Consider the following 12,711-nt stretch of genomic DNA (forward strand, 5'->3'; position numbering starts at 1 on the left):
GCTTTCCGTTGACTAATGTTGCTTTTAACTGCGCTAATGAAATTTTCTATCCCCTAACCCTAAATTAACTCAGATACAAACCCTTCTGGAATTACATTTTCATTAGAACGTTATAGGATATGTTTATTAAACCAATTTCCTCATATGTACGGTTAGCTTAGACCTTTGATCCACAATGCGGTTACAATCTGAATCTCCCACACACTGACTGTTTACAACTTGCTTACACAACCAATACATGTTTTAGAAAACACATCTTACCTTAATGACATTGCTAACATATTGACTGTAAGTATTGCTCCTTTGATGTAAGATCACCCCCTGCTGTTTAACAAGATATGTGATTTTCTACTGTAGGTTTAAGTTTTTTTTTTGTCATTTCAAGCACTCAAACATTACTTTTTAAATGTTATTATAAATATGAATGTGTAGGTGTTTTCCTACTTATTTACAAGCTTTTTTAAACACTCATCCACCTATCCACAAACAGTATAAATCAGTGATTTTCAAACTGGGGGCCGCGAGATGGTGCCAGGGGGGCCCCAGTTTTATGAAATACATTCATTTATCTTGAATTCTGTGTAATTAAACCTAAAAAAATAAGGCTACTAACCAAAAGCTCTATTTTTTGTATAAATTAATGTTTTTTTTATTAAAATGTTGAGTTTTTGAACAGATTTTTGTCACAAATTTTCTTTCGGGGGCCGCAAAGGAATGCACCGTACACAAGGGGGGCCGCACACTGAAAAAGTTTGTAAACCACTGGTATAAATAATAAAAAAGACTTTGAATAATAATTATTTAATTACAAGTAAATGTTTCTCTGAACAGATTTATCGTTTTTACTAAAACTGTATTATTAATTTAACAATAAATTAATCAAATTATAATCTAAATGATTAAATTATAATCAAACACACACACACACACACACACACACACACACGCACGCACGCACGCACGCACAGATGACTATTGTTTTGGTTATTTAAAAAATATATATAACCTAACCCACTCTAGAAAACTTTCTGCATATTAACAATACATATTTATAAACAAATAAACTTTTTACTATATTTTTATAACATTTTTTAATTTAAAGTGAAGACGTCCCCAAAGGGAGGTTTTGCTCAAGTCTGTCAGGTTTTGCACACTTTTGGGTACAAATCTGTCTTTAAAATATAGTAAAGTAGGTACACACACATACTGTACACGCACACACACACACACACACGATAAAATAATATTGGTATTGTCTTTTCTTGTACGAGACAGGTTTTTCCATCTGCTGTAACGTTTCAGACTGAAGTGTAAGTAGACAAAACAGTGAGAGAGTCATGCTTTAATGTAAAACAAACTCCGCTCTGGTATCCGTGTGTGTGCGCTACTGTTGCCAGACTGCTGTAAAGATCCCCTGTGATCAGTATAACTGAGTTAAACTCTCCCTTCGTCTTTATAACGTGCCTCTCTTTCTTTCTAAGCAGCAGAGAGGGGACAGTAGTTGCCGCTGGCAGGGCTCACACCGCGGCTCTTCTAAATCTCGTCCCTTGTCGGTGGCAGGCTCCGTCGCCGTGGCGTCGTGTGACATTCTTTCCCACAGGCAGGCACATAGTTGCAGCCTCTCCTCATGCACGAGGGCCTGGGACCCGCCAACAGGCGCGGGTCACTTCAAAGCCGGGCAAACTCACAGCTGCAGCCTGTCGGCCCTGCTGGCCCGCTCCAGTTTGTAATCAATATTAAAGGATTGACCCCGGAGGCATCTCTGCTGCTGTTCACACATCACGGCCCACTGGGGACCACAGAGACTCTCCTCTCAAGATGACTTCAGTTGCCCTGCACCCTAAATGGACCGGGTGCCCGGGGGATAGTGGGGAGAGATTGGAGATGCTCAGTGCTAACATAAGAGCTGTACTCTGTACCTCCGCACATACATCACTTAGTATTTTTCTGCGTTAGTATCAAGGTGGAGGATATTTGGAAATGTTTATGAATTCATCTCATCTTACTGTATGCTGAAAATGTGAACATGCAATAAGGACGACAGCTAGCATGATCTTGTATCAAAGATGCAGACAATATTAGCCGTCTAGATAACCTAAACTCTTATTAAAGGACCAATTACATTCCTGAAACATTCGATAAGACGCCACAGGGAAACAGCAGCGCTATAAGAGAATAAACAGCGTTTCGCTTCAGGCGTTTCCATTTAGACTTGCATAAACCGACTGCGCTGCTAACCACCTGGACTAGCATTTGTGTTGTTGCTGTAGGCGGCACTGTAAATTTGTCAATACTCTGATTCTCACAGTATCTGCCACAACAAGACTGAGTCATTCATAACAACCATGTTTTTTTATTACAGATCTCTGCTTTCTGAATAACAGTCATTAGCAATGCTGTACTCCTGTCAAAGCCATCAACAAATTAGCCAGCTGGCAAATTTCATATCGGGGATGCTATAAGCTACAGGCTATAGTTTATTTCCTTTTTCTATTAGAGTGAAATGTGTTGAAGTGATGTAACATCCTTTAGTCACTAAAACAACGGGTGCTAGATGACACCTGCCCGGCGAGGAAAGGTGTGCTATTCTCTTTTCCAGGTGTTGTGCTGTAGTTATTTTGTGCAGAGCATTCGATAACCATTCATTAAATATTCCGTTATCCGCAGGGAATGCCAGTGATTTCCTCCCATGCTTTTGTTTGCACACAGACAATACGTTTACAATACCGCTGAGCTAATGTTGCTTTATAATGATAAATCGGTTTATTTTTAAATAGTTATATAAGCTAATGTGATGATGGGGATATAAAAAGGTTTAAACATATAAACAATCCAAGAAATAAAATCTGTTCAGCCTGATCTCTGAAATCCATAACTATTTTACGATGTGGCTAATTTGTATGAATTCGAATGATGTGTATTGACAAATGGTCTGTATTAGATTTTGCACATATTCAAGATTCCGACTGATCTCACGGAAAGTCGTGTTATCCACCTGTTTCTTGACGTAAATGTGGACGCCGCCATCTTTGAGCTTTCCGGTTTATGACTTCCGGTGAGCCACTTAACCTAATGGTAGTCTATTGCGAAGGATACAAGTGTGCCGTTTTGACTGGCTGTTTAATGTTTATTATGAAGTTCAAGAAGACCGACATAATTAGTGCAGTTAGGGGTTGCCATAATAGCTAATACAGATGCACTAAATCTCTACAAAACATTTGTTTTAACCCCATGCACAAGAACTGAATGTGTATGTGGCGCACATGCACTCATGATCTGTATTTACAAATCCATCCAGTAAAACCTTTCATAGAAATTGCCAGTAAACAATCAATACAATAATTGTTTAAAAACAACTAATATTATATAAAAATATGCTGATTTAGCTGATTTATTTATTCTGCTACTATATATTATTACAAAAATGCGATTACAATATATACGACATAATCTGCTTAGTTAATGTTTATAATAGTTCTTAAGAAGCGTACTTTTGTTATGTTTTAAATGAAAAAGCAAATACTTTCATAAGCTCAACCTGCGTAAGAAGAAATGTAATAATATTTTCACAAAACGAAAACAATACTCAATACATGGAGTAGTTTAATATGTTTATTATGATTTTTTCAAATAACTTATAATGTGTTGAATGATACTGCTGACTGTGTCGGACCGCATGAAGTTCGACGTGTCGCCATAAAGTTGTGACATTTTAAACCAGCACCTAAAAAGTTAAAAACACTCAACTGACTTTCCCATTGTAAAGATACTGGTATGTCTCTGTGCTTTTATATTTGCGCATTGAAGACCTGTCACCTCCGATCAACAACACAAAATGATTATATCTGCATATATCAAGCCATTTCTTAATTTCATCCTCACACTGGTTCATACATGGCAGGTTTAGTAAATATGAACTGTTTAAATCATGTTTTATGCGTGCTCCCACTACACTGTTTTCTACCGGCTGGCTATTGAAACGGAAGTCTCGGACCGGAAAGGAAATACATCACATCACTTACTTTCGCGTTCGAGAAACAGGTGGATAATCAAATAAAAATTTGATTAATTTATTTGTGTCTAGGGCACGAAATTCAGCTTTTTTTTAGGCCTTGAGCGCAAATGTCTTTTTCGTGTCAATCGCAAACATTTCTATAAATAGTTTTTCGTGTCCATGGCACAACTTTCTTTTTCGTTTTATTTTATGTATTGTTTTCTCATTGTTTTTTCCTATTATCTTACCATTGTCACTTGGGGTTGGGGTTAGAATTACTTTCTCAAACCCGAACTCTTACCCCAACTCCAGGCACGAATAGTTTTAAAAGCGTAGAAACCAATACATAAAAGTAAATCCTAACCCAAACCCCAAATCTAACCACAACCCCAAGTGACAATGATTTAAAAATAGAAAAAAAGAGAAAATAATACATAAAATTACACGAAGAGAAAGTCAAGTGACAGACACGAAAAACTATTTATAGAAATTTGTGTGAGTGACACACACCTGCTCAAGGTACAAAAAAGATGAATTTCTTGCCATGGACACGAATAAATTAATCAAATTTTTTTGTGACTACAACATTTATCATGCTGTCTAGATTGTACAGTGTGGGTGTAAAGACTTTTGCAGTAAAATGTGCACACTGTTTGTCAAATCAACGTAAATTTGTATGCTACCTTAACTTAAAAAATAAGTTTAATAATTTAAACTGGTTTTCATAAGTTATGTAAACTATGCATGGACCAAAACTTAACCGTATTTTCCGGACTATAAGTCGCTTCGGAATATAAGTCCCATCAATTAAAAATGCGTCATGAAGATGTTAAAAGATACATATGCCGCAGTGGACTATACGTCGCATTTATTTAGAAAATTATTTCACAAAATCCAAGCCAAAGAACAGACATTAAATCTGGAAAGGCAAGTTATACAACTAAACAATAGCACACAGCAGGCTAAATAGATGTCCGTACGTTAACGTAATACAAACAGTTATTAACACGGTACACAATAGCATACTGAACATACCTGGAAGGCTGAGTAGGCTAAATGAACAGAACAAGCCAAAGTGCATCAAGTTCGCAGGCTCATCAATCCACATCACAGAATTCATTGAATTTCATAAATACAGGAGCAGCATACAGTATAGCGGACTCGCGTGGCTGTAGAGGGTAATGTTGTCTCTTGGTTCATATATGTCGCAGGGCCAGCCAAACTATAAAAAAGTGTAAAATATGGTAGTACTGTATGTTGAATTGATTTGCAAAACTTGTTTTTTTTACAGTTCAGGTAAACACAGTACAAAGCCTTTAGACTGTAGCTCAGTTGATCCATATGTAATCTGTATTAAAGTGTGTGTGTGTTAAGACCATTGTGACATGTTTAAACAGACACCACACACGTTTTGATCAGCACCTTTCTATTATCGATTTGTTTATTCTCGGTTCCTGTTTGACCATTTGCCCTCTTGACTTGCCGGCGCTAAACATAACTGAACAGTAGCACATAATGGAAAGGGTGGAAGAGACCCCCAACTTCACTCCCCACTCAATCTTCAAGTGCGGTGGTCTCTGATTCTCAAGCCTCACACACTTAACAAGTTCCTTTGCATGTTGGCTTTTGCCTTGACCCTGTGTGCTTTTAAATCACACGCACAAATCAAAGCAGAAACGACATCAGCATCACTGATCTGTAACACAGCGTGTAATTCAATCAAGACTTTGTGTAAGCTATTCTTTGAATCCAGTGTGGTATAAATACTCACACATTACACACACATTACGCTAGGATCAGTTTTAGTGGGTTGCAGCCGTCAATGCTCTGAGTCATTTTGTAATTTTAAATAAACACTTATGACGGCTTTTGCTACAATGTATTAAAGCCTTGTGCTTGGTTACACAACATACCGTAGTTAAATGTACAGTTAGGCTGTGATATGTATGATGTTTTAAGGATAAGGACAGATCTGGACAACACGCGTATTATTCGTGTTACATTTAACTAAATATTTCTTACAGACTATTTTTGAAAATGATTACTGTAATGGAAAAATAAGTAATTTCACATCACGGCATGCAATTTGGCATGATAGGAAAAACAATATTTGGGGAATAAAAATGACAAATGATCTAAATCAATAACAGTTTTATTCAAGTTGTTTGAAATAAACACACAAAACAAGCAGCATTTGCATAAGTGCTTAAATGTCAAAACCTCGGCCAGTGTCCCAAAACCCTCAGACCCCACGGGGTTAAGATGTAATCGCTTTTCTTTGTGACAACTAACTTTCCCAATTTGTAGAACTTCATATGATGCAATACTGTAGAAATGTAATATTTTAGATGTGTCGCTCAGCATTTTAATAATTGTACAAAGTACATCTCGTTCAGTTCAAGTATTTATAATTAGTCACAGACACACCTTTGAAACTAATATGAAGAGTGTTCCATTTGAAATAGTACGTGTTATTCTTGAACCATTGTGTGAGTGTATTAGATGGCGCTCATGTGACTTATACAGCTGCCCACCTCTCCAGACTGCTCAAAGAGATAAAAATTCATGTGTTGTTTTATGAGCTGAGGCCTGACGGGACCTGATAAATATTTCCACTATTAAATCTGGAACAGGAAGAGTTATGCTGCCATACACTAATGTTTTATTTCCCAAGTAATTTGAACCTGCCAAAAATATCATGGGCTGGATCCACGAGACAAACCAAAAAACCACACAATGCAAATTGCTCTACACTATAACAGCACATCTTCCACTTGTACAATAAATTACATCTGTGGACTGTATAAATCACATTTATGACAGATTCTTTAATAAGGTGATGTTTTTTTTTCATTGTTTATATAAAAACATAAAAAAGAGAAATTACAGTATAAGCTTTCTATTACTATTTGCTAATTGAATTCACTGTCACTAAATTTAATTTTACACACAGATTATGGAAAAAAAAAACAGGATAATGTGTCTGCGATTTGTCCTGGGATTGTTGGATTTTGGTTTAATTTACATTGCAAATTAATTTTGTTTTCTGATTTGATCATGAACTAGTGAATCACCTACCCTTCCATTAAGCTGGGGAATGATCTCAGCTTCAGATTGTTCCAGTTTGTAGACATTTTCTTTTCAAGATTGATCTGTATTTAAAATTCCTGTGTCAGATAGCTGGACGACAACTATGTTGTTGAGACGACACATGCGTCCTCACTAGGACACCCTCTCAGCAAGCAAAAACCAAGACGTTGAAATGAAGGCTAATTAAAGACCCAATTTAGTCCAACTATGAGTAACCCACTTCTGCTCTAAATAACCTTGAATTTGGTTAAATGCCATTTTTTGCCATAATAACTTGAAAATGTATGAAATTCCAACACGTACAGCAAAGTCAACAGGTGTTCAAGGTGTTTGCTTTCATTTCTTTTAAACGCATACCTATTGTCTATTCTTGATGTCCCCTCCACCAAACTTCACTGTTGGGATAATGTTTTGATGTTGGTAAGCTGTGGCTTTTTTGTGCCATAGAATATTTGCTGACCAATTCCACTTTTGTTTCATCAGTCGATAAAATATTTTCCCAGTTACACTGTAAAAAAATCCAATTAATCAAATGTTGGACGGGCAAAAATATATAAGTTAAACCAATTTTCTTATTTGGGCTAAGTTGAGTAGACATATTATTTTAAGTCTTCTTAAATCTGTGTTAAAAACATTAAATTAATGGTTATTTTCAAATTAAGTCAACATTCAGAATGGCTATGTTGACTGAACTAATTAAGACAAATCTGGTCAATAAGTGGACTTATGACTATGTTTCCTGACAACAACATGCTCATAATATGTTATTTGGTCACAAAATGTAATTGTAAGAGTTGTTCAGGCGTGAATGTATGTGCTTTAAGTTTAAATATGCGGTCCGTTAATAAAGATAGCGTCTATTTAAAAATGTGCTCGGACACTTTCGGACGGAGAAGAGCTCGAGAGAATAACCGGCGCTTAAGCGCTCACATGCCGCCCAGCGCAGCCTCGCCTCGCCAAGCCCATCAGAAATCGACTGCTGGCTCTGATATCTCTGTGGCGTTTAAACACGTGATTTAATTCATTTTAATTTCTTATACTTAATAATAAAAGGGTTATGTTTTAAATCATATTTTAGGATTGCACTTAATTGATATCGCTGTTGAATGATGTTTCATATCTTTCAAATTTGCGAATTTGAACTTCAGAGCTGAAGGAGCGAGTGGAGAAATAGTCCCAATATCATAACAATGTAAAATAAAACTTCTAAATATACCCATGTGTGTACCCGTGGGCATGCGTGTGTGTGTGCGCGCCACGCGCACGCTGACGTGTGTGCATGTATGTATGTGCGTGCGTGCGTTTGTGTGTGTGTGTTTTGAATTTAAAATGTCTTAATTCGGAAGGATCTGGATCACAGCTCATTTCATCTGAGATCAATGTTAATTTTAGAATATATTAATCTGCAAAGACGCAAATACTCGACATTTTTGTAATGATTTTTTGTAAAGATATATTTAATGGTGTGTTATGTTATGTGTCCGAAGTAAAGTGGAGCTATTTTAGTTAAGATAGCCTGGATATAGAGTTGGTTTACCGGACAGGTTTAGGACTCGGTCTTAATTATAATTGGGACATTTTTACAAACAAACCTTATAAAATACAATACTGCCGTGCATTTTGAGACAAAACAATAGCACTAATATGTTAAGAGATGTCAGTATTTTAGTCAGTGATAAGCCCTGTCCGAGAAAACCGCCCAATAGTGTTACGTGTGATGTTTGAGGGAAATTTTGCCTAACGTTAACGTTATTTTACTTTTACCGTAAAGCTTTATTATATTAAACATGTATTTATGCATGTGTGTGTGTGTTTATATTTATCTGTTTATCAAACCAGAGCGGTGATGATGTGGAGAGGCAGACCAGAGGGATACATGGCGAGACTTTCGTCTCTTGTTACCAGCTGAAGTTCTCCTAAATGACCCTGCAGATGTTCTGAGTGACTTTGGAGTGCTTTTTGGACTGTTTTATGCCCTCTATTTAGAGAAGACTTAATTCTGTATGTTCAGTCTGTATGATAAGTGAATAAGTGAATTAAAAGCTTTTGTTTTATATGTGACTGAAGTTAATTATTTGCATAAATTATTTGATACATCATTTAAAAATGTTATAAAAAATCCCAAATAATAAATATTAATTGAAGTAACACATAAAACATTGAGTAAATACTTAAATTTTAATTGACAGAGTCTTTGCTGTAAGTTTTTAAAGATTCAACTGATTAAAACATTTTAGTTGAATGAACTATAAAGCTAGTTGAGCAAACATACTTTTTTATATTTGAGTCAAGTTTGGGCCAACTAAAAAACAACAATCCAGGTAACACTTTGGAGACAGAAATTGAGTGAACGTAAAATTTCTGTGGAACTAGTTACTAAAAAATAATTCATTGAGCCAACATTTATTTTTTACAGTGTACACTGGGGTTAATTGCCAAGGTGCTCTTTTGTAAACTTCAGGCTTACAGCAATGTTTTTCGGGAGAGCAGCGGCTTCCTCCATGGTGTTCTGCCATAGACACTGTGCATGTTCAAAGATTTACGTATAGTAGACTCATGAACAGAGATCTGGGCCAGTTCCAATGATGTCTTCAAGCCTTTAGTTGTTACTCGTGTGTTCTTCTTTACTTTATTGAGTATTTTGCGTTGTGCCTTAGAAGTCATAATGGTTGTGCGCCCACTTCTAGGAAGGGTAGCTACAGTCTAACTGTATAACTAATTTGTCTAACTGTAGAATGATGGATGTCTAAACATTTTTAGATTGTTTTGTATCCCTTTTCAGCCTTATGGAGTGCAACAACTCTTGATCGGATATCTTGATCAGAGAGGCATGATTTATAAGAGCTGATGCTTCTTAAGGACAGCAATCTAACAATGTTTGAGTGTCTTTGTATCAAAGTTGCAGTAGACCACACCTTTAAACTCATTTTATTAACTGGACTCCAGTTTGCCAGCTTTTGACACAAATTAGCTTTCATTAAAGTAATTCATCTATGGGTTCACTTACATTTTCCCCCAGCATTGTGAATGTTTAATGGGTGTTTCCAAAAAAGACACAAGAAGCTAGAATTATTTATGTGTTGTCAGCTTATGCACATCGTCTTTGACTATTGTTGTGACCTAGATGAGGATCAAATCACATTTTATGGCAAATCACTGTAGAAAACCAGTTTATTCCTAGGGGTTCACATACTTTTCCTTGCCACTGTATAAAATAGAAACCAAAGAGCACACGAGCAGCACGCACTTATCTCTTGACTACATCCCCTTGATGTTCATTTTAACCTTTCAACTCATTTAGAAGTGGAGTTGTATTTCCAATATACAAACTCTGTTTGCATTATGTTAAGTGGCAGCACACTGCATGACATACAATTCAGATTTCACTGTTGTCTTTAAGCAACCTTTTAATGTTCCTCTAATTAAGGCATAAACCAAAGTCCCTCCATCAGCGGAACCTAAGAACCAGCCTTCCATGCACCGTATCCATCCACTCTTCCTGGGCAACAGCTGCCGTGTAATCTGCCCCCTCGACCCTAGAAATCGCTTTAGACGCCATCTATCCAAATACCATTAAGACCTATATGCAGACCGCTGTCGTGCTTTCAGTCTTTGACTTAATTACTTTGACCGGCGTTGCTTCGAGTCAGAGCTGCGTCCCAGAACGTGGCCCTGTCACTCGCGGCCCATCATCTTGTCATTGCTCCAACACTTACGCTCCACCAGGGACTTCCAGGGCCTTGCGGCACAAGCTTTGGCTCGCTAAGACAGAGGGGTTTGGGTATCAAGGAGAGCGGGACAATAGCAACAACTGCACGTCTAATTTAGCCCCTTGTTTACCGCAAAGCTGTAACAGGATCTGTTGGGACAATGTCAGGGAGCACAATGGGAGCTGATCAGGGAGATATTGTTTTCAGGTTAATTGAACATTGCTCATGTCTTCTCTCCCTCAGAGGTGCGGTATGGACTGCTATAAGAGGAGTCCGGTGCTCCGAAAGAAAACCTTACAAGTCCATGGCATTTAGGACCACGTCGCATGGTTCCCTGGTGAACACTCCAGTGGGCTCGATACTTCAGTACAAACGGTACAGCGTGTGGGGAGAAGACCTGGCAGTTGTCTGTGCTGTCAGGGAGATTTAAAAAATGGCTTCTTAATCTTTGTTGGTATTGCCAATTTAGTTTGTCCAGTGTATGACATTCACACAAAACTCAGAGGGGATGAAAGAGGTGCTTAAACAGAGCCCTGGCCTTACACAAAGAGAATTGCAAATATTTGGTTCATTACCATGCCTAAAATACAACCATTTAGATGGCGTAAACAGTCTTTTAATTGCTCTATTTTTGACCAAAAGATTTTCACTAATGATAATGTCATAAGCATTTGGTGCACTTTATTGTCTCATTATCACACACTAAAATCAAGATGAAACTGTTGACATCTTACAGTATAAGAAATAAAAGAAACACAAAACAAGACTAAAACTGTGGTTAAAAGAAAAAAAAATGAAAATAAAATGATAAGCAATAAAAATAAATAGTGTGTTTCTTGGTCATCTTCCCAGGTTGTCTGATGACTGGGGCTTGTGAAATCTGCCAAATCTAATATCAGTGGTTGGCTGATACTCGGCATCTGGCAGTCAAGGATGTCTGAGTTTTTATCAGTCTGCCAGGAAACAAAGTTTGATTTACTAGTTAATAGGCTGCTACTATTAGTCACTGGATATTTTGGATATGCGAAAATTTATGGCATCTATTCTTTATAAGACAGTCTCTAACCTGCATAGAAAAATGTTTGCATTTTAAATGTCTTTAATATTTGACTATTTTAATGTTCTGTCAGTTTTAAACTGTCAGTTTTAAACTAATTAAAAGAGGAAAGAGAGACACAGACTATTTCCTCAAGAGTCAAATAAATAAATACATAAATAGATCAAATATTGCTTTGAAATGAAAACTTGTTTTAACACACCTACAGTATAAAGCACTTACACAATTGCAAAATAATGTGTTTGATATTGAAGTGCATGTAACAGAAAATTAAATGAATCAGGTTTGTAGTTTGTGGTGGGAGGGGGTAGTAGATCAAATGAAAAAATATGTGGAATTTGTTTATTTTGTAACAATAATTTTGTAAAAAATAAATCAGACAAAAAATACTCCCCCTCTATTGAACCGATTGGTGATGCCCAACAATTGTGTCACACTATCTATCTATCTATCTATCTATCTATCTATCTATCTATCTATCTATCTATCTATCTATCTATCTATCTATCTATCTATCTATCTATCTATCTATAGTGCCGATCTTTCCTATACGCAAATTATGCAATTTCATAGGGCCCCGCACCACTAGGGGGCCCCCTTGATCTCAAGATAATTTAAAACCATTATACCAAATCAAAACGATTATTATGTTTAATGAAAACAAGACGCTATAATTTAAATAATTTGCAAACATGCAGATTTATGCGGGTTTTTAAAAATACTTACTGAGTTCTTTATTCACTGATATGTACTCGGACAACATGCAGGCCGTTTCTTAATCTGGAGGCTGCAGCAGAATATTAACAATTATAAAGTTGATTATTATTCTTAGTTAACAGTTAATTGTTATATTATGCTTA

Source organism: Misgurnus anguillicaudatus, chromosome 15 (assembly GCF_027580225.2).
Source record: "Misgurnus anguillicaudatus chromosome 15, ASM2758022v2, whole genome shotgun sequence".
NCBI lineage: Eukaryota > Metazoa > Chordata > Actinopteri > Cypriniformes > Cobitidae > Misgurnus > Misgurnus anguillicaudatus.